This window comes from Schistocerca serialis, chromosome 8 (assembly GCF_023864345.2).
Source record: "Schistocerca serialis cubense isolate TAMUIC-IGC-003099 chromosome 8, iqSchSeri2.2, whole genome shotgun sequence".
In the NCBI taxonomy this organism is placed as follows: Eukaryota; Metazoa; Arthropoda; class Insecta; order Orthoptera; family Acrididae; genus Schistocerca; species Schistocerca serialis.
Genome location: NC_064645.1, coordinates 164,770,500 through 164,790,796, shown reverse-complemented (window position 1 = coordinate 164,790,796; position 20,297 = coordinate 164,770,500). Strand labels below are relative to the sequence as shown.

Genomic DNA, 20,297 nt, shown 5'->3' with positions numbered 1-20,297 from the left:
AACTCTTTCCTTGCCATTGCCAGTCTACATTTTATATCCTCTCTACTTCGACCATCATCAGTTATTTTGCTCCCCAAATAGCAAAACTCATTTATTACTTGAAGCGTCTCATTTCCTAATCTAATTCCCTCAGCATCACCCGATTTAATTCGACTACATTCCATTATCCTCGTTTTGCTTTTGTTGATGTTCATCTTATATCCTCCTTTCAGGGCATTGTCCATTCCGTTCAGCTGCTATTCCAGGTCCTTTGCTGTCTCTGACAGAATTACAATGTCATCGGCAAAGCTCAAAGTTTTTATTTCTTCTCCATGGATTTTAATTCCTATTCCGAATTTTTCTTTTGTTTCCTTTACTGCTTGCTCAATATACAGGATGAATAACATCGGGGACAGGCTAAAACCCTGTTTCACTCGCTTCCCAACCACTGCTTCCCGGCCGGCCGGGGTGGCCGAGCGATTATAGGCGCTACAATCTGGAACCGCGCGACCGCTACGGTCGCAGGTTCGAATCCTGCTCGGGCATGGATGTGTGTCATGTCCTTAGGTTAGTTATGTTTAAGTAGTTCTAAGTTATAGGGGACTGATGACCTCAGAAGTTAAGTCCCATAGTGCTCAGAGCCATTTGAGCCACTGCTTCCCTTTCATGCCCCTAACCTGAGTATTCACTCTAAAAAAGTGACCAGCCTGCTAGCACACAGTACACCACTAATCTGGAAGTACTTGCTAAAGTAGCTAAAGGAAGTACAGCTGATGGATTTGTTGCAGGAAGCTCCGGGAACCGAGCCAGCGGATCATAATGCTGGCCCAGCCACGGAAGGCACCGCAGCCGCCGGAGGAGACATCAGAGGCGAAGAAGAAGAAGATGTCCGAGAGCGGCTCCGAGGTGCCGTCACTACAGGACAAGACGGTGACGCCGGAAGAGCGCGTCAAGATACGGCAGTCCAAGGCGGAGGCGGCACATTTCGGCCGCGCCACAGAGCGGGCCAAGCTAGCTTCGCGCTGGAGGCACGCCAAGGTAGACAGCCTCAGTTCAAAGGCGTTCAATGACGTTAGCCGCATTTGGGCATTGAAATCAATCAATGGCAACAGGTGAAAATATGTGCCGGACCGGGACTCGAACATGGATCTCTTAACGCGAAACGTCGCTTTAATTGCCTCGGCCAGCCGAGCACGCTTCCCAACCGATTCAGATTCCCAGCCTGATACACGCTACTAGCGTAGCGTCACCTACTCGTAATACCCTCTCTTGCTGTTTCGGATTGCCGTAAGAGGTCGGGCTTGGTGTGCATCCCCACTGAAAGAATGGATCTTCGGTCCTCGCATCTTACTGGTATATGTATGGACACAGACACCTTTACGTATAAACCAAGGGCTCTCCTGTCTGTGTAGGAGAGTAGTATGTCATGCATTGAGCAGTTCTCTACAGGTTGGGGGGGGGGGGGGGTTGTTTGGGGGAAGAGACCAAAATGCGAGGCATCGATCGGTCTCATTGGATTAGGGAAGGACGGGGAAGGAAGTCGGCCGTGCCCTTTCAAAGGAACCATCCCGGCATTTGCCTGAAGCGATTAAGGGAAATCACGGGAAACCTAAATCAGGATGGCCAGACGCGGGATTGAACCGTCGTCCTCCCGAATGCGGGTCCAGTGTGCAAGCCACTGCGCCACCTCGCTCGGCTCTCTACAGGTAGACGCTAGGGTGAAAATTCTAGTGGCATGTCCTCTCGAACATTTTCGGTGACGACCGCTTTCGTACATACTCATTTATCCACCACCTCTACTCAGTACTACAAAATGTAGTTAGTACTACCCGCGAGAATACAAACAACTGAATTTATTTGTTAACGCTCATCACTATTAATTTAAGTTTAAGAATCAGGATGATTAGTAAAGGTTGCTGCTTCCATGGCGAACACAAATTTACATTACTCATAACGATTTAGCAGGCGACGGATCTCGACAACAATTGCGTTTTTACAAAACGACATTACACACAATCCCATACTAGGATTAATTAATACCCTATAAAAAACTAAATTACTTTGAGAAATACAGGGGAGATCCAAAATGTGTGCTAGCTAGGCGGCAACCGCACTCTCCGTTTTTCACAATTTACACCAGTACGTACCCTGTGCGGCCAATGTCGTTAGCTTGTAAAATAGGAGCCATTGTCATAAGCTTTCGCTGATATGTTGCTGTTCTGTAATACAATGGCTGTGCAACATGAAGAGTAAGGAAATAAATGAAACAGTAATAAGAACTATTGTGACTGTGTGCTCGCACCTCGGACCAAAGGAAGTATGTCATAAAATTTGTAGTATATACTGTTAATTAATTTACAACATACATATAACAAATTATATTTTCCTAAAGGGTGTCGATGAGGCCAACACAGAAGTTTAACATAGTTATTCAGGGACCTAAAATGGAAATCCTTGGAAGGTAGCTGACGCCGTTCTCGCGAAAGCCTGGGGAATAAATTTACGGAACCGTTCTTTGAGGACGACTCTGTGACATGGGGGCCATAAGAATGAGATAAGAGAGAACAGGACGAGCAAAGACACTTATTTTTTCTGTTGATAAATACAAGATTCTAATGGCACAAAAAATTACTCACACTGATACGAACTACCGTCCACAGTGCACTGTACTTCAGCTGGGAGATAGTACACGTGCTTTGTCTGATATTGGATGTGTCCACCTTTCTCCTTTACGACGAACTGGATTCTACAGGGGACACTTTCAATGAAGTGTCTGAATGTCCGTGGAGGAATGGCAGCCCATTCTTCCTCAAGCGCCAAAACCAGAGAAGATATTGATGTTGGATTCTCTGCTCTGCAGTGAAACAGACAATCTATGTCGTGCCAGAAGCGTTCCATTGGGTTCAGGTCGGGGCTCTTGAAAGCTCAGTCCACAAACCATTACCACACAGATGTTGCTTTATGACAGGGTGCACTTTACGCTGACACAAACAATCGTCGTCTCCGAAATGTTTCTGTAAAATGTGTTCATATCCTTCTGTATGCAGAGTTTTCTTAAGCGCAGTAAGGTGACCATAAACTAACCTCGTAAAACACCCCTGTACCATAACATCATCTCCTCCATACTTCACTGCTGGTGCTATACATGATGGCAAGTAACGTTCTCCAGGCATTCGGCAAACAGATACCATTCTATCGGATCGCCACTGAGTGTAGAGGAATTCACTTTCTAGTGGTGTCACTCTTTACGCCACCTCAAGCGTCGCTTAGAACTCACTACAGAAATGTGTAGCTTATGAAGAACTGCTTGACCATTGTACCCAATTCCTTTTAACACCCCATATACGATCATTGTGCTACCTGGATTGCCAGTGGCACTTTGAAACTCAAGAGTTATTCTTTCTGTTGCTTCATGCTGTGCTCGGAGGCCCCTGTCGGTCAGTAAATGATGCCTGCCTGGTCTTTGGCTTACATGGAGATGACGCCTACTCGTCATCGCCGAATTCGTCCAAATTCATGCTACATGTAGGGCGTGGTGAGACAAGAAAGTTCCCCAAGTGGAAACTCCAGATGGCCGAGCTTTAGGAAATAAAAGGAATTTTGATACGGATCTGTCACCATGTGCATCTTATCAGCTGTCACTGTGAGAAGGCGTTTAGGAAGTGGTGTTTGGCTCAGCGGTAAGAGCTTATATGCGCAACGAAGATGTCGCAGTTTCAACTCCGCCCGGTGGCCAATAATTTTGTGCTTCTTGGCAATGCGTACACTACTTCATCACAATTAACAACATCATATACGTTATTTTATTAATTTGTAGAAGCACAAAAAGTACAGGCATAGGATGAAATGTGGGACTGCAAAACATTTAACAAGGGATTGTAGTTTACGCGTTCACGGGAACGTCGATTTACATACACGACGTTCCCGTGTACGCATTAACTACAATCCATTTTTAAATGTTTTACAGTTCCGCATTTCATCCTATGCCTGTACTTTTTGTGCTTCTACAAATTAATAAAATAAGATATACGATGTTATTAACTGTGATGTCAATAGTTTACGCATTCCCAAGGAGCAAAAAAATATTTGCCACCGAGCGGAGTCGAAACTGCGACCTCTTCGTTACGAATCTGAGCTCTTAAGGCTGAGCCAAGCAACGCTTGCGAAACTCCCTCTCACAGGGACAATTGTTAAGGTGCACATGGTGACAGATCAAAATTCTTTTTATTTCCTAAACTTTTGGCCATCTGGAGTTTCCCTTTGGGGCACTTTCTTGTCTCACCACGCCCTACATGTATATTTGGACGAATTTGGCGATAACGATTAGGCGTACTCTCCTTGTTACCTGTGATTCTTCTTAGGGTTTCCACTTCAGTCCCATCCCCAACAGTACACCTGAGCAACTTTTAGAAGGGTTGAAATGTCCCTAATGTGTTTGTTACTCGAGTAAATGCCACCACTAGTGAACGTTCCAAGTCACTGAGCTACATGACCGACCGATTCTGCTGTTACCGCATCTTGGATGGGGGCTCTCCCGTTACGTCTAGTTGTCAAATCTGCATTACATAGGGATGTACAATATTTTTGTTCAGATAGTACAACGTTCATGAATATAGTTCAAAGGAAACGAAAAACCTTGCATCAGCTCCTTAATTTCTAAATATGCATACAGTTTCATTGTAAGATTCTGTTCCTGTCGTATGCCACAATGTCACTGTTTGGACTCTGTGCTATGGTATCATCCGTCATTTCTAAGTACATCAGATACCAATCATATTCCCACTAGCGCTGAACGTTTTATCCATTGTTGTTGGTGAAGACTTAGTACATTTTACGAGTCACATGAAACAATCACATCAGGTCAGTACAAGGTCAAAGAAAATTATTCATTTCATTTTAAAACCTACATGCGGCCTTGAGCATACGACGAGAAACAATAAATTCTACAAAGCGAGTTGTGGAGTTGCAATTTTATGACAATATATCCGCCCGTTCATCGGCTGCTCACTCTTAGTTAATACAGAACTTTCTGTTACGTATTTCAGTTAGAAAAATTTCTGTTACGTGACGTGACTTTCTGCCAGCATTAACAGCATGACTGGATTCCAGATACTGTCTCATGCGAAAACTTTTCGCATTGTTTTATTTGTATCTTTATCTTCCCGTTAGTGTTTTGAGTTGCTCATAATAATAACTGAATATGAGTTTGTCATCAACCATCAACTGCTACTGTAGTACAGAAACAATACTTAGTGTTACTTTCTGTCACTACGTATAAACATTATGTTAGTAGTGGATCACTGCAGTTTTAGAAAGGAGTAAACATCGGACGACGCATCACTTTCGTTGATGTCAGCATCAATACTTCCTTGTCATCGTGGAAAGAATATTATCCTAATGCAGTAGCGCATACCACATTTCAATGACATGTTTCAGCCCTTCCATATCTCCAAGGTCATTATGGATATCACATACGGCCACATGCACCGGGAAATCAAACATCCCTCCCCCCCCCCCCCCCCGCCGCCCCTCCCCCTCACCACGGCAGCCATGTGAAGAGAATAATTTAATATATAACGCCGACTTAATCGTCAGATACAATAAAGCATCTGAATGCCTAAAATACTAAAAATTTTGGCAACAATGCTTGCATTACTGACTTCCTAAAATTCGTTTAAGGACTGGCTCACCAGTCACATTGGTAACATTTATTTGCTGCTATCTATCATTCGCCGTGGAATATTGGAACGAGTAGATACCATATTTCACTGTAAATAGCGAAAAACCAACAACTACTTATAAAATGTAAATAACGGATTAGGAACACACAGCTGTGAGATTTTCCTTAAATACTATCCTGCAAAACTTGAAAACGCGAAACAAAATCAAGTTCTGTTTCTCTTCGAAAAGTTCCTGTCAACAGCAGAAGGCTGCACTGTAGAAAACGTGCATAGTTTGATCTTTTGTACCACAATTTTCATACTTCGACTAACGGATGGCAGCCCCACAGTAAATACGCATTGTTTGTTTGTTGTACCATGATTCCTTACCGTTACGAACTGAACTGTAGAGAACAACATCAGCACTGGTGAAAACGAAATTTGTTCGTTTCGAAGTAGAACACTTGGTTCACAACGCAACTGAATCATAAATTAGTCATGTTCCGCGTCCATGGTGCTTCCAAAATACTACATTATTCCTTCCAACAATTCTCTACATCAGTGATGATTCTCAAGTGCCACGGTATTCTAGAATGTCTGCTAAAATAAGTCCTCAGTGTAAACGAAGTGCGGGTATCATAATGTTAATTTCCACATATACACACAGTCGCCAAATTAATGCCCAACATTCAAAGTATGTATTCCAGTGCTAGTTTTCCATGCCTAATAACATCTGACATTTTAGAAGGTTGCCATAAGGAATCAATGTTGTAAAACTAACTCGCAGAAAAAGAAGTGTTAGCTAAAATAGCAAAGTAAGCAGGCAAACACATAAGCAAACTGGCATGCTAAATGTAACTAATTAGGTCTACTCTTGATGTAAGTCACGTTACAGCATCAAATCAAATATTTCCGCATTGAAATTGGTCTCAAGCATCGTTTTAGCTGATATCATTAGCTTCTTCCCTATCCTTTCCTTTCTCCCCCTCCACCTTCAATTTCAATAATAATCATTTCGTGAAGTACTAACCACATAATAAAGGAATATTAATGTTTATTTCATCATTTTATACGTCATAAAAATAAAAAATATTCGAGTTTTGAATTTTGTTTTTCTGCCCCGTGGTCAAAATCATTTTCCCGAAGCTGGGGCAAGGCGATACTTCTGAATCAATTTTTAGAATTGAGAAAATTGTTGTGATTGTTTGAAAATAAAAATGTATGAAATTACGTGCAGTAAAATAAACGGCTATACTATTAATGCGCGCAAAAAGTATTAGTTTTTAGAAATATGTTAACTCATAACACCATCAATTTTCCTGTTCCCCTACATCCTTACTGTGCCAATCTGAGAAGCAACGCCTATTGTCCGTCAATACCCTTCAGGCGTTAGAATAGGGATTGGTTTTGTTTGTGCTTCCGTTTCCTTAGTGCTGTCACATGTCTACTTTTGACGCTTATCTGAGCTAAACTGGAGATATGACTGAAGGAGTTGTTGTGTGTTCCGTTGCTTTGCAGGAGGAGAAGGCGGCTCGGGAGGCGGCGGCAAAGGCCAGGGCCAAGGGCTACCTGGGCAGGGCCAGCTCCTTCGCAGCTGCGCGCCAGGCAACACAGAAGGCGCTCAGCACGGTGGCCAGCGAACGCCGATAGTGACGTCATCAGCTGTAGGCTCACGACAAATTCCCGAACAACAGCAAATACAAGCCAGTCGTCTTTCGTTTTGTGACCAAGAAATACGCTACCCTCCATGTGTTTGAAGCATTAGTAATCTATAAATTTCGAAATGATTAAAATTATGCTGTATTATTGACATGTCTTCTATAAAACCTTAGAGTAATGTTACAGCGGCATGCACTGGACGTTGTAAGAGATGCCTAGCAAAGATAATTAGATGAAGAAATGTCACAATTCTTTAGAGTTATTTGCCGGCCGGAGTGGCCGTGCGGTTCTAGGCGCTACAGTCTGGAACCGAGCGACCGCTACGGTCGCAGGTTCGAATTCTGCCTCGGGCATGGATGTGTGTGATGTCCTTAGGTTAGTTAGGTTTAATTAGTTCTAAGTTCTAGGCGACTGATGACCTTAGGAGTTAAGTCGCATAGTGCTCGGAGCCATTTGAACCATTTTTAGAGTTATTATCTACTTCGGTTCTACCATGATGACTGTCATCGTACTGTTCTGTACATTTCTGCGTAGTATGGATATGATACTTACTACTCGTGCAGAGAAAGATACATATTTGGTAGTTCCGCCCAATTACGTTAAGCTCTACCCATAAGTAGAATTTGTAGACTGTTATTTGTTGCCTAAATGTACACACAATTTGCACCTGTAAGCAATTAGCGTGGAAACATTGTGGACAGAGTGGAATGGGACAGCAGTAACTACAGCAAACCTCTGCAAGTTCTTGTAGTGTCTATTTAGTTTGCAACTATTTAGTCGGACGTGTACAGTTTTTTCGAACACTTGATAATCAAAATAATTTCGATAGTTAGGTTGAAAGTAGGCCGTGACCAGCCATAAAATGACTTTTAAGATACTCTTTCTATTGCTTAAAATTGTGAAGATGCATGAGAACCAGCAACTTCAGGATAACTCTTAAAAGTGTAAAATTTTACAGCATAACTGTACTATCAGAGACTTTCTTTTTTATGCCTGTCTTACACCCGTTCAGGATCTAAAATAGAGACAATTCTTGAGTCTCGTAACATTTTAAAAGTGGTCATATATTCACAAAGGCACTATCCATATTGTCCAAACATTATTAGATACTTGTACAGTATTTTTTTTACAGAATATCTGACAAACAGTCCCGTGGATAGTTTGTACAACGAGGTGGTGAAAGGTAAAGATTTACAACTTAACGCTATTGATATTGTGGTACGCGCGCGCGCGTGTGTGTGTGTGTGTGTCTGTGTGTGTGTGTGTGTGACCTCGATGGGAATGGAGGTTCAAGTCTGGTTGACACAGGTCGGCGTCCGTCGACAACTCCGATCTGTAACTGTTGTGACAGACTCCTCACTTTGTTTGGTTAGTTTCAGATACTGTCTCCCTTTAACAGATATCCGCGTATGATGGAGCAGCAAGCCGGAATGTTTAAGCGGCCCTCGCTTACAATTGAAGCAATGGTGTTCGAGGGATGTCTGTCTTCTTTACTGCCACACACAGCGACTGCACCACTCGGTACCTCACCAACTCCCTTTATCTGAAACTATAAATCAAATATCATTCGCGTGTTCGCGACGGACTTATAAGCTTACGCAAAACTTGATAACAGTAGTATTTATATCCGGTTTGCAAATGAATGTTCAGACGTACAAAATGTGATATCTCGACTCATAAGTTGCACCATTCAAGCCGATGCCACATTATAGTCTTGCGAGGATGTTGATTTGTGAAGTATTATAGCGTCGTTAAGGCGTCACTACGGTTCTAATCCAACTACTACGTCGTAAATCCATAGGTAAGATATTCTCTAAACAACGTACAGAAGGCGTCGTATTTCGATGTAAACTTACTGTTCCCTGTTAATAATGCCACTAAATCACCTTTAACTTAGACGTTCTCTCAAGAAATAATTAATTCACAGTTATGCAGTAAAGTTCCATTAAATGATGTAGCCGACTCGAAGCATTAAAGTTATATCTGAGTTTGTTGAACTTATGAATTATTTAACCACCGCACCTGTAAGCACACCGATCTGTCACTCAGGGAATTGAAGCTTCTTGGATCAGCAATTATGACATTGACTACAGCTTCCGACAACACGGCGTACCTTTGAATTCTTCATGATCGCGTGTAGATGTTTCCTACTCAAGGCTATTTGTAGAGTTTATGTCGGCGATTGGTATGTTGCTATATACTTCAGTGTTCGTGACTATCACAGATTACGACGATTAAGTCCCAGAATTGATTAAGTATTACACGACTTATTTTTCCTTCACGTATAATAACTGTTCCGTTGTCTGGCTAAACGGTAACTGTTGTCTTACATCTGTTCAGAATTCTGACTAGTACGTCAAGACGACACTGGAAAAGCTTTAAAACTCCAGATCGGTCTGAAAAAATTTAGTAGTAGTCAATAGGCGTACTGTTATCGCAACGTCTGCAAGAGAGCGATTTAACATCTCCATTGAAGTTCTACGTTTTAGTCGCAGCGAACTTCTCTTCTTGGATAAATGTTACCTCTCATCACTTTACCTTGTCTGGTGTTAATCTCCGTAAGGCATGTATTTTGAATTCTTTCTTATGAGTTTCACGCTTCGTATCATCTGATAGTCTTTCATTTAGTTATTTCCTTGTAACAGACGTTGTTAGTTACATAGTATTTCAGTTAGTCAAACTTTCAATAGTGTTGATATTTTGTTGCTGTAGCTCCCGTCAAGGTCAGAATAATTAATTTTTTATATCTTTTGCTGCCAAAGGGATGTCATTAGGGGCTCTAGATATTTGGGGTGGTATAATAACTTCTGTATAATGTACAACACGTTCGGTAGAATCTTCAGTTTCCATTTAGCTTGGTATGAAAGTCTTCCAAAGATCAATTCACAGGGACGAACGTATCTGAGATTTGACCCTGTAGGCTGTAGAAAAGGCAGCCATTAATTAATACAAAAGATTCTTTAACAGTCTGTGACGCCAACACCAGCTTCACTTAAGGCCATTTGATCAATTTTCAATTAAGGTCGTCTAGTGAAATGGAACTAGTTAGTGGAACATTGCAGAAAAAACGTAACAAACTCAATATGAGCGGCACAAATTAAGAGTATTTAATGATTCACATTGTACGAATGTTTCTCTTAAATGTTCTATGGATTATTTCTATCTATGTCACTCATTGTCCTTCACTGCATCTGCGACCATCTTTAATATTTTAATTTCTATATTGCAACAAATACCTTTTTCGCTTCTTATAAAATATTTTGGTATGTTCTACAGATTCAAATTATCCGTATATATCAGTACAAAATATCTACGTTGACTTGCTTCTAATTTTACCTCTTAAAATATGCTACAGTTACATCCCTATACAGATCCGACTTGACTTTTTGGAATATTGATGACAATATGTCTTACGTGGAGATCAGAAAACTTTCAAACAACAATTCACATGGAATTCTGATACCAAATTTCAACGAGTTTCCTTTTTGACGCACCATACAGTAAGTTTTGTTGTGCCAGATTTTCGTATCACTGCTTTGTTTCAGTCTCGTCCGCATGTTCTCAGTACCAACATGAGAAGTAATTTCCTGTATGATAGTTATGCTTTAAGTGTTTATATGGGCATCAACAGTACACTAAATTTTGTATGTACTATGTTTCAGAATGGCTAAATCTAAGTACGAATTTCCTAACTTCTACCTTTATCGCAGGAAACTAGTCACCCAAGGCTCTGACTACCGCTCATACTTTTGTTACACTGCAGTTCTTTCATTTTTCTATTCACAGTCTGTTTGCCAGTCTCACAGCATAAACAGAAATATATATGTATACTCACACGATACACAGTGTACTGTAGAGCATGACTACAGGCATTTCCCAGAAAGCCGTTATATGTGCAAGTCGGGCAAACTGCACAGGCTTGTTTTTGTTCTGCACATCAGCATTAACAGTTGAATGGAGCAGGCAGCTGAAGACATATGATAATATTTACAACTCAAGAGGACACTGATTTTAGCAGGTATGAGTGAACTACAGATCGGTCTGGTATGCTTCCTTGAAAATCGGTTTGGTGATCGTGTATTTCGTTTGGCATGTGATGTAAGGGCTTTACACAACATGAACGGAAATTACTAGCAGATCATCCGTTCGGCCAAAGAAGGAGTCCAGATTTGATAACCAGGCATAAGTATACATACATGGAAATTTTGCAGAACTCTGGAAAGGAGAGATTACTGAGTGATACACCTATTGCAAGACATATTGCTACTAGGCATTATGTCAGGCACATCAACTTCTGCCTAGGTTCTAGATGCAAATGAAGACTGTGAAACTAATTACTAGTTGATATGTGACGCAGTCCAACCGCCCATTTCATGTACACTCAGCTGCCATCTACAGAGGCTGTCTTTCTCTAGTGAGTAACATGTAGTGAAAAACAGTCATCGTCACCTTCTGTCATACTGCTGCATGGTAACGATATGCACTAAAGAGTTCCACTGAAAGTCCGTCTGCCAATGTTCTCTTGTTTCAAATAAAAAACACCTAAGGAGGTCAACCTGACATAATTACATAATCCACCGTTTTACGTTTGATTTTCAAACATTTTATCTGATGGAATAAATTTTGTAACAATAACTGCAGTCATTCGAACCACTCAGTAGTTTGTGTTCTGTCTATCAGAACAGCTTATGAGTGGGACTGCAAGAAAATGGGCACAAGTAGAACCATAGCAACATACAATAGCTTCTCACCAAAGTAAATAGCCAACCTATCCTTCAAGATGTACTATACAACAAAAAAAGAGCAAAACTGAAAATACAACACTTCAGACACACAAATAGTACAGTAAGCCATACTCAGGAATCTTCTACAAGGAAACAACTAATCTGTTAAGAGAAACAAAATCTGAAATCCTGTTTGCTAGAAGCCCTTGCACACAGAAATCAATGCGAGAAAGCTGGGCGTCTAGCAGCAACCAGAAACGTACTTACATAACATAAAATTACTGTTGTGTAAAGACAACCTTTGTGCACTAAAAGAAACAGGTACAAAAACACGTTCATCTAATGTATTCCTGACGGGTTGTTTGCATCACTGATTTCTGCAAAAACCGATGTCATTTTACACTGAAACATTGTGTCCCCCATTCTAATAATTATTGATATTAACGTCCAGGTCAACAACAAACAATGAGCCAGTACATCTGGCATGCAGGTACAGTTGTTTTCTGGAAGGTTCATGGTATGGTCATCCGAGTCCCTCTGTTTTCTCCATCTCTTTCACATGGTAACTTGTGATCTCCTCATTCGGAACACTACAATATGTAGTGTCCCTCTTCACTCGATACTGCTTCACTGGCTACCTAACGGCGTCACGTGGAATAAGGAAAGCTAAAACAATAAAAGAACACTAGTAACATAGCAGTAAAAAAAATGCCGTGTGACTAGGGCCTCCCGTCGGGTAGACCGTTCGCCGGGTGCAGGTCTTTCGATTCGACGCCACTTCGGCTACTTGCGCGTCGATGGGGATGAAATGATGATGATGAGGACAACATAACACCCAGTCCCTGAGCGGAGAAAATCATAGCAGTCGACACCGGTGTACAACATTCAACATCTTATTTACTGCTGTACAGATGGAAACCAATAAATAACTGAAACATTTCATAATTCCAAAACGCAGTACATATACAACTGACGACTGATAACGAATTGCGCTCTGTAAGGATGTACAGAGTGTATCACCTAAAACTTGCACAGAGTGTATCACCTAAAACTTGCACTACAGATATTGCTGAAATGGAAAGTGGTATTGATGTGCGGTTTTCACAGATTGAACTGGTAGTCAAGGGCTCGCACTGTTAGCCAATAAACAGATAGTGCAGTGTTGGCAGAAGAGCCAACACCGTGTTACTAGAGGAGGTCGAAATGCACGCGTTTAACTCACGCAGGCTGGCGTGAAGAGGGAAGAGCTATACTGATGTGAGGTCTGGAACATGACAAGGGATTAGAATTTAGAAAGCGAACGTAGCTGGTTTGATACTTAACTTTAATCCATTAATGATGAACGTCGCTCTTGACGGTACATGATTCACAATATTATCTGTTAGTAACTGAATATGGCGCCTTGCTAGGTCGTAGCAAATGACGTAGCTGAAGGCTATGCTAAACTGTCGTCTCGGCAAATGAGAGCGTATGTAGACACTGAACCATCGCTAGCAAAGTCGGCTGTACAACTGGGGCGAGTGCTAGGGAGTCTCTCTATAATAGACCTGCCGTGTGGCGGCGCTCGGTCTGCTATCACTGATAGTGGCGACACGCGCGTCCGACGTATACTAACGGACCGCGGATGATTTAAAGGCTACCACCTAGCAAGTGTGGTGTCTGGCGGTGACCCCATAGATAGAAATAATACTTAGGAAGCGTGTCTTTATGCAAACCTACACTTCTTTAAATGGAACAATTCCTATTGATATTAACAAACTAAAAGTAGGGTAAATTAGAATGTCGCTGTGTTGGTCGCAGGATTTTAGTGTGAGTCGTCTACTACATATTTTGAAAACTTTCCACACTGTCACTTGTTTGTGCTATTCAACCTGCGGAGTTGTTAGGTACGATGTTGCTATGTTTACTTACAGTGTGATTGTGTGTTCCCTCAGTGCACTGCGACTTGCTGTTCAGTTAGTGTGTGCAGTAGATCGTGAGTGAACGATAGGATTTACCAGTGCAGAAAAGGCCGATATGCTCATGGTGTATGCAGAGAGTAGGAAGAATGCAGTTCGTTCTTGTGTGGTGTATGCGGCAAGATATCCCAATAGACGCTAATCATCTCGGCAGTTATTAGTCAGCCTCTTCAACTAGTTACGTGAAAGTGGTGGTGCCATAATCATCATAGACATTTTCTCGTTGCGAGTATGAAATTTCTTATGGTAGCGTTATCTGTGGATTCTTTGGTGGCTAAATAGTCCTATTCTGGAGCCACAGATTCTTCCGCAGTAATGACATACCCAGCCGGTGTTGAGGGAATGGTGTAAAAGGTTTGCTCCTCTGAAGAGCTCTTGTTCTCTGTAGCGATCTCTCTTCCTAATCTCCCGCAATTTTCAAAATTAAGTGTTGCTTGGTGAATAATTTGTCGCTATTTGGATCTGTCTAGGGCTGCAGTTTCCCAATCATTTGTCTTTATTTGATATTTTGTGATGAGTACGTCCTTATACAGTTTTGTTTACCCTCCCTGATTGCATTGACCATTCTTCAATTCGGAGAACATGATTTGCCTGGGGAGACGGGAGTTTGGCATGCGGATGATATGACCAGCGCAGCGAAGTTGGTGTAAAACAATTTTTGCTTCAGTGGTGGTGGACTTGGTTTCTTCCAAAATGCTGCTGTTTGTTCGCCGACCCTACCACTTTACTTTCACTGTTCTCCTTAGGCAGCGTTGCTGGTATTTTTCTAAGGACTTCAAGCGACGCCTGTAGATGGTCCAAGTTTTACATCCATAAGCAAGTGTAAGCATGATGATGGCACTGTAGACTATAGGCTTAGTTTCAACACTCAAATCATGGTTATCAAACACTCTTTTCAAAATACAACCATATGCAGCACTTGCACACTTTATTCGTTGTTGAATTTCTGCATCTATGTTTGAATTTGCAGAAATATGGTTTCCCACGCATGGAAAATAGTCTACAATCTGTAGAGGTGTTAGATCATCTGTGATAAGTGGAGCTGCTGCAGAGGACTTTCATTTTGTCCGTCTTAAGCTCTAGAGCAGTGGATTTTTATGCCAGACTGAATGCATTTATGGTACTTTGTAGATCCTCCTCTGTGTTTACGAAGATAACAACGTTATCATCAGCGTACTGAATTTCGATGACAGCTGTTGTAGTTATTTTGCATTTAGCTCGGCGTCTGCGAAGGTTGAACAGCTTACCATCAATCCCATAAGCTATTTCAACACCCAATGGTAGGTTTCCCTTAACAAGGTGGAATATGGTTCCCAAAAATATCGAGAATGGGATAGGTGCAATAACATATCCCTGTTTGACTCCTGTGGTAATCTTAAACGTTTCTCCTGCTCCATTTCTGGCAAGGACAGCGGCATTCATGTTCCGAAGTATTTTGGTGCATCTTCCAGGACATCCATTTGATGCCAGAATGTTCCAGAGTGCTTCTCAAAAGGTCTATGAATACCATGTACAGGGGTTGGTTTTGTTCTGAATATTTTTCTTGAATTTGCCTTGCACTGAAAATCATATCCATCGTGCCTCGATTAGGTCTAAGGCCCCACTGAGTTTCACATAAGGTTTCTTCAGTCGGAGGAATTAGCCGGTTGGAGAGAATCCTAGCAAGGATTTTTCCAGCTGTTGAGAGAAGTGATATTCCTTGGTAATTTCCAAAATGGGTCTTATCGCGTTTTTTGAATATAGTAATAACAGCGGTGTCACGCAGATCTACAAATATTGTCTCATCCTTCCATATCTTGGTAATAAGGATGTGACAGTTTTTGATTAATTCAGTGCCGCCATTTTTAAATAGTTCAGCTGGGGTTTCATCCAGTCCACGGGCCTTTACATTCCTCAGTTCGTGGGTAGCTTCTTCAAACTCTTGAAGGGAAGTGGCAGTAATGGGTTTTTGTAGTATTTTTATGAAAAGGTCCTCTAGCACCTCTGAATCTCTGTTCAGAAGTTCTTCAAAGTGCTCCTTCCATCGAGAGCCGATAGATACCGAGTCTTTGAAAAGCTGTGTACCGTCTTTAGATCGAAGGGCGTTTAAGCCTTTTTTGGAGGGGTCATAGATTTCTTTTGTGCCAGTGAAGAAGGCTCTGGAGTTATTGGTTGCTCCTAAATTTTCCATTTCGGTTGATTTTATAGTCCACAATAGGGTTTTGAGCACCCTGGTTTTTCTTTGGACACAAGCTTTGGCATGGAGATAAGCTTGCATTTTGTGGAGTGATTTTGGATCATTTTGCCTGATGTAGACCTTTTTATCCAACATGCTTTGAATTTCACCATCATTTTCGCCAAACCATTCTCGATGTTTTCTTTAGATGAATCCAGTTGATTTTTGGCAAGCCGAAAGCATGACGACTTTCAGTATTGACCAGTGTTCTTCAACATTTTCAGGATACTCGCCAGGCAACATTTGCTTCACAATGTTCTGGAAATCTTTTCGACCTCTTTAACTTTTAGTCGTTCAATATTTAGCAGGTATTTTGCTTGTTTCTTCTGCTTCCACCGTTTGGGTGGCACTTGTACAGTCATTATTGAACGGATAATTCGATGACGCCAAAATCACGTAGTTTATGAGATGGGAGTGTTTTGATCTGGGGTTTTGCCACGTTGTTTTAAACTTATATTTCTGTCTAAACAGAGTGTTTGAAATGACGAGATCGTGTTCTGAGCATTTAGTCAGAAGAAAGGTTCCATTGGAGTTGTCGTTGCCTGTGCTCTCTTTACCAGTGACACCTTTCACATGGCACAGTCACTGCCAACTTGTGCACTGAAATCACTTAGTAGAATAATTTTATCTGATCGAGGTATGGTTGATAAAAGTCGGTCTTGTTGGTTGTAGAGCTCTTCTTTTTATCATCCTCTGAGTCTAGGGTTGGTGCCTATGCACTAATTGTAGTAGCTTTTTGGTTGTTCACGAATTTAAGACGGAGGATCTTAACTCTTTCATTTATTCCAGTGGGTAATTCGTCTAGATCATCGACAAGTTGATTCCTCAGAGCAACCCCTACCCCGTGGATACGAGGCTCATTTTCATATTTCCTTTCCAGTAGAGAGTGTAGCCTCCACCTTGTTCTTTTAGCTGACCCTCGCCCGCAAGTCTTGTTTAACTGAGCTCAACAATATCGATGTTGTATTTTTTTAGTTTACGTGCCACAATAGCGGTTCTTCGCTGTGGTCCATTGCCTTTGTCTGAATCAATGAGAGTCCGAACACTACTTCATCTTTTTGTTTCGACCGCATATGGTGTACCCTCTGGACGCGGCAATCCAGTCAGGTAGTTGGTTGGTTAGCCCCATGCGGGGTGAACAGAGTGATTGCTAAATAGGCCTGCTCAGGCAGAGATGCAACACACGAATTACTCTACGGCCATCTCGAGTAAAACGGCGATCACACGCATGCCGCATATGTTCCGGTTTGTCACTAAGAGCTTCCAGACTACACAGTCCTCCTCCAGTAGGATCATGCCGATCACCGCAGGGTTGTCCTGTATTGGGCTGATGGTATTGTCCTCCAAAAGACGGCTATACGTGAATTTCTTAATGTGTAAATGTTCCTGCACAACAACAATCACACGGTCCCTGATAGCTTGGACACAAAAACTGCTGAGGCTTTTCGGGCCCCTGAGACAGATTGTGGTGGAAGGAAGGAGGGATGGGCAAGGAAAGGAAAGAAAGACGGGTCGTTGTAAGTCACACTTAGTATGGCTCCTTTGATGAGATCTGTTTGGCTAGGTTGGACCTGCCAGTAGCTACACTACCGCCGGCATAGCTTCTTGCTTCACTGGACCATGCAAACTCTCCCGCCCACACGGACAGTGTTACAGCAAGGCGGTACCTCCTGAGAGAATGGTAGCGTAACACCTAGACAACGTAACAGAAGGATAAAAGTGACGATATAAAAAGAGGAAATTAATATTGTAGCTGTTGTTGCACTTGAACCACCCTTTAGCTCCCGTGCAATCGCACGAGGAAGTGGAATGCGTAGGCAAGTGTCTATGCACTCTCCATCGACATAGGTTCCATCCCTGTCAAATTCCTCTCCATCAAAAGCAACATGGAAACGATTATGAGAATCGTGTTAACTTCTGTACATGGGCATTAAGACAGGATACTCCAGATGTAACATGTGTGTTGTTTAGTGATGAACCCACATTTACCAGTCACGGCCAGGTAAACCACCGAAATATGCACTATTAGTCTGATGACATTCCGCGTTGGCTTCGACAGGTGGAACGTCAGCGTCCATAGAGTGTAAGAGTGTGGAGTGGGATAGTGAACTGTCAGCTCATAGACCCGTTTTTATTATAGACGGAACACTGAACTCCCACAAGTATCACAGCCTCCTAACAGACCATCTTCCATGGTTGCTAGAAGAGGGTCCTCTGCAGACAGAAGGAACCTGTGACACCAACACGATGGTTGTCCAGCTGATAGTGGATGAAGTACTACAGCACGTCTTCACGAATTATTTCCAAATAGTTGGCTTGGACTCAGAGGACCTGTACCTTGACCAGCTCGTTCCCCTGATTTGACGCCTGTAGAGTTTTTTGTGAGGGGAAAACTGACTTACGCTGTCTGCAAATACATACCAATTATACTCGATAATATGCAACGACGTATTACTGTAGCCTGCTCTGACATCTCCGCTGAAATGTTAGCAAGTTTGCAGCAGTCGTTCCGTACCAGAATCGTTGCGTGTATTGCTGCTGAATATAGTCGTTTTCAACACAACTTGTGATGGTCATTTGTCTCTTTATTGGTCAGAATCCACACAATCAGAGTATGCACTTGTTTTGTTTTTTAGTGTGTGCTGCATTGTATAAGTGTCCGTGTGGGAACATTTCAAAATGCGATGTCTCGTAAGCGACTTGCACTAGAATCCTGCAAAGAACACGACTGACATTCTAATTTACCCTATTTTTAGTGTTTTAATGTCAATAGGAATTATTCCGTTTAAAACAGTGTATGTTTGCACAAAAAATACACTTTAAAAGTATTGTTACAATATGTTTATTGGCTGACAACACAAGCCCTTGACTAAAGTCAGTTCTGTGGAAAACGCACATCAATAGCCCTTTCCATTGCCGCAATATATGTGGTGCAAGTTTTAGGGGATTCACCCTGTGCTTTTCAGCATTACGAGGTGTAACAACACTGACAAATAAAGACACCGACTTCTACTGAATGTACAGGTAAGGAGGATTAAGATGTTTCAGCTACAGAACACAGACAACTACGGTACATACTTTCATGTCTCTTGAAATGAAATTTTAGAAGTGCATTCCAAGAAGACAGTCTACGACATTACATGACAACTTGCTTAACTATCGTTACCCGCTTTACAACCCCGATACCTATATTTGTTTGCCTCTTTTATAACATAAGGCGGTAAAACGATTGTGTCTACTCAAAGGCGCGTTCGACTGAAAGGATATTAAAAGGATGGTACCCAGGAAAGAGAAAGCAAGTTAAAATCACTGATGAAAAACGGGGTATGCATTGTAAAAGTTTTAGCAGCAGAAACAAGACTCAACAGATTGTCAATGGTTTGGGAGACAATAGCAGTTGGTTTTGGTGTATGTGCATTCCAAGTTTTCCAACGCTTTGAAACTGCCACATTTCATCTCTTTTTCATATCTATCGCCGTCAAGTTTAGGAGTAGATTTTATCATTAGTTAAAATGTCACGTTATACGTATAAAATACGCTGTGCTTGACATACTTTAAAACATTTTCGTTTATGTCCTAATAAATATTTAAATGATAAATTTCTTGATATGGGAGCTCAAACTGACACTAGCTTGTACTGGACGTCAAACTGACAAGACTATATTAAAGATATCGTCATGACCAAGCGGTTTTCTCGCTACTACAGGAAAAAGTATCTGTTCTATGAGCACCTGGACGGATCGCTTTCAAGCTCGTGTTGCAGGCATTGTAGGTCACCTGCTCGGCTGCTGAAACTTGGACACAGACAATATGAGCGATATGGGGCGAACACTGTCCTACGTAAGAAACACTCCAGGGCACCCTTCGTTAGTGCTAAGCCTTAGATAAATTAAACAGGCACGCAGTCTGTGATACTGTTGAGTCGTAACTTCAGTGGGTAGATTTCAGTGGATGAGTTCAATAAAATAAGAATTATGCCAGCATATTCGAAAATATCTGCCTTGAAGTAGTAATAAGCAACTCATATCTGCGACATATTGTCATTACCTTTTGAAAAATATAAAGGTTTTTAAAAAGCAGGATGATGTGAATGTCTTTTTCT

The 20,297-nt window shown here is 41.7% G+C and overlaps 1 long non-coding RNA gene across 1 annotated transcript; it reads left to right on the top strand.

The window, feature by feature from the left end:
* The first annotated feature begins 887 nt into the window (after positions 1-887).
* Positions 888-7,445, top strand: LOC126416022 (uncharacterized). The gene is made up of 2 exons (XR_007575392.1): positions 888-1,017; positions 7,158-7,445. It is a non-coding gene; the product is annotated as an uncharacterized LOC126416022 (long non-coding RNA).
* Positions 7,446-20,297: the final 12,852 nt, after the last annotated feature.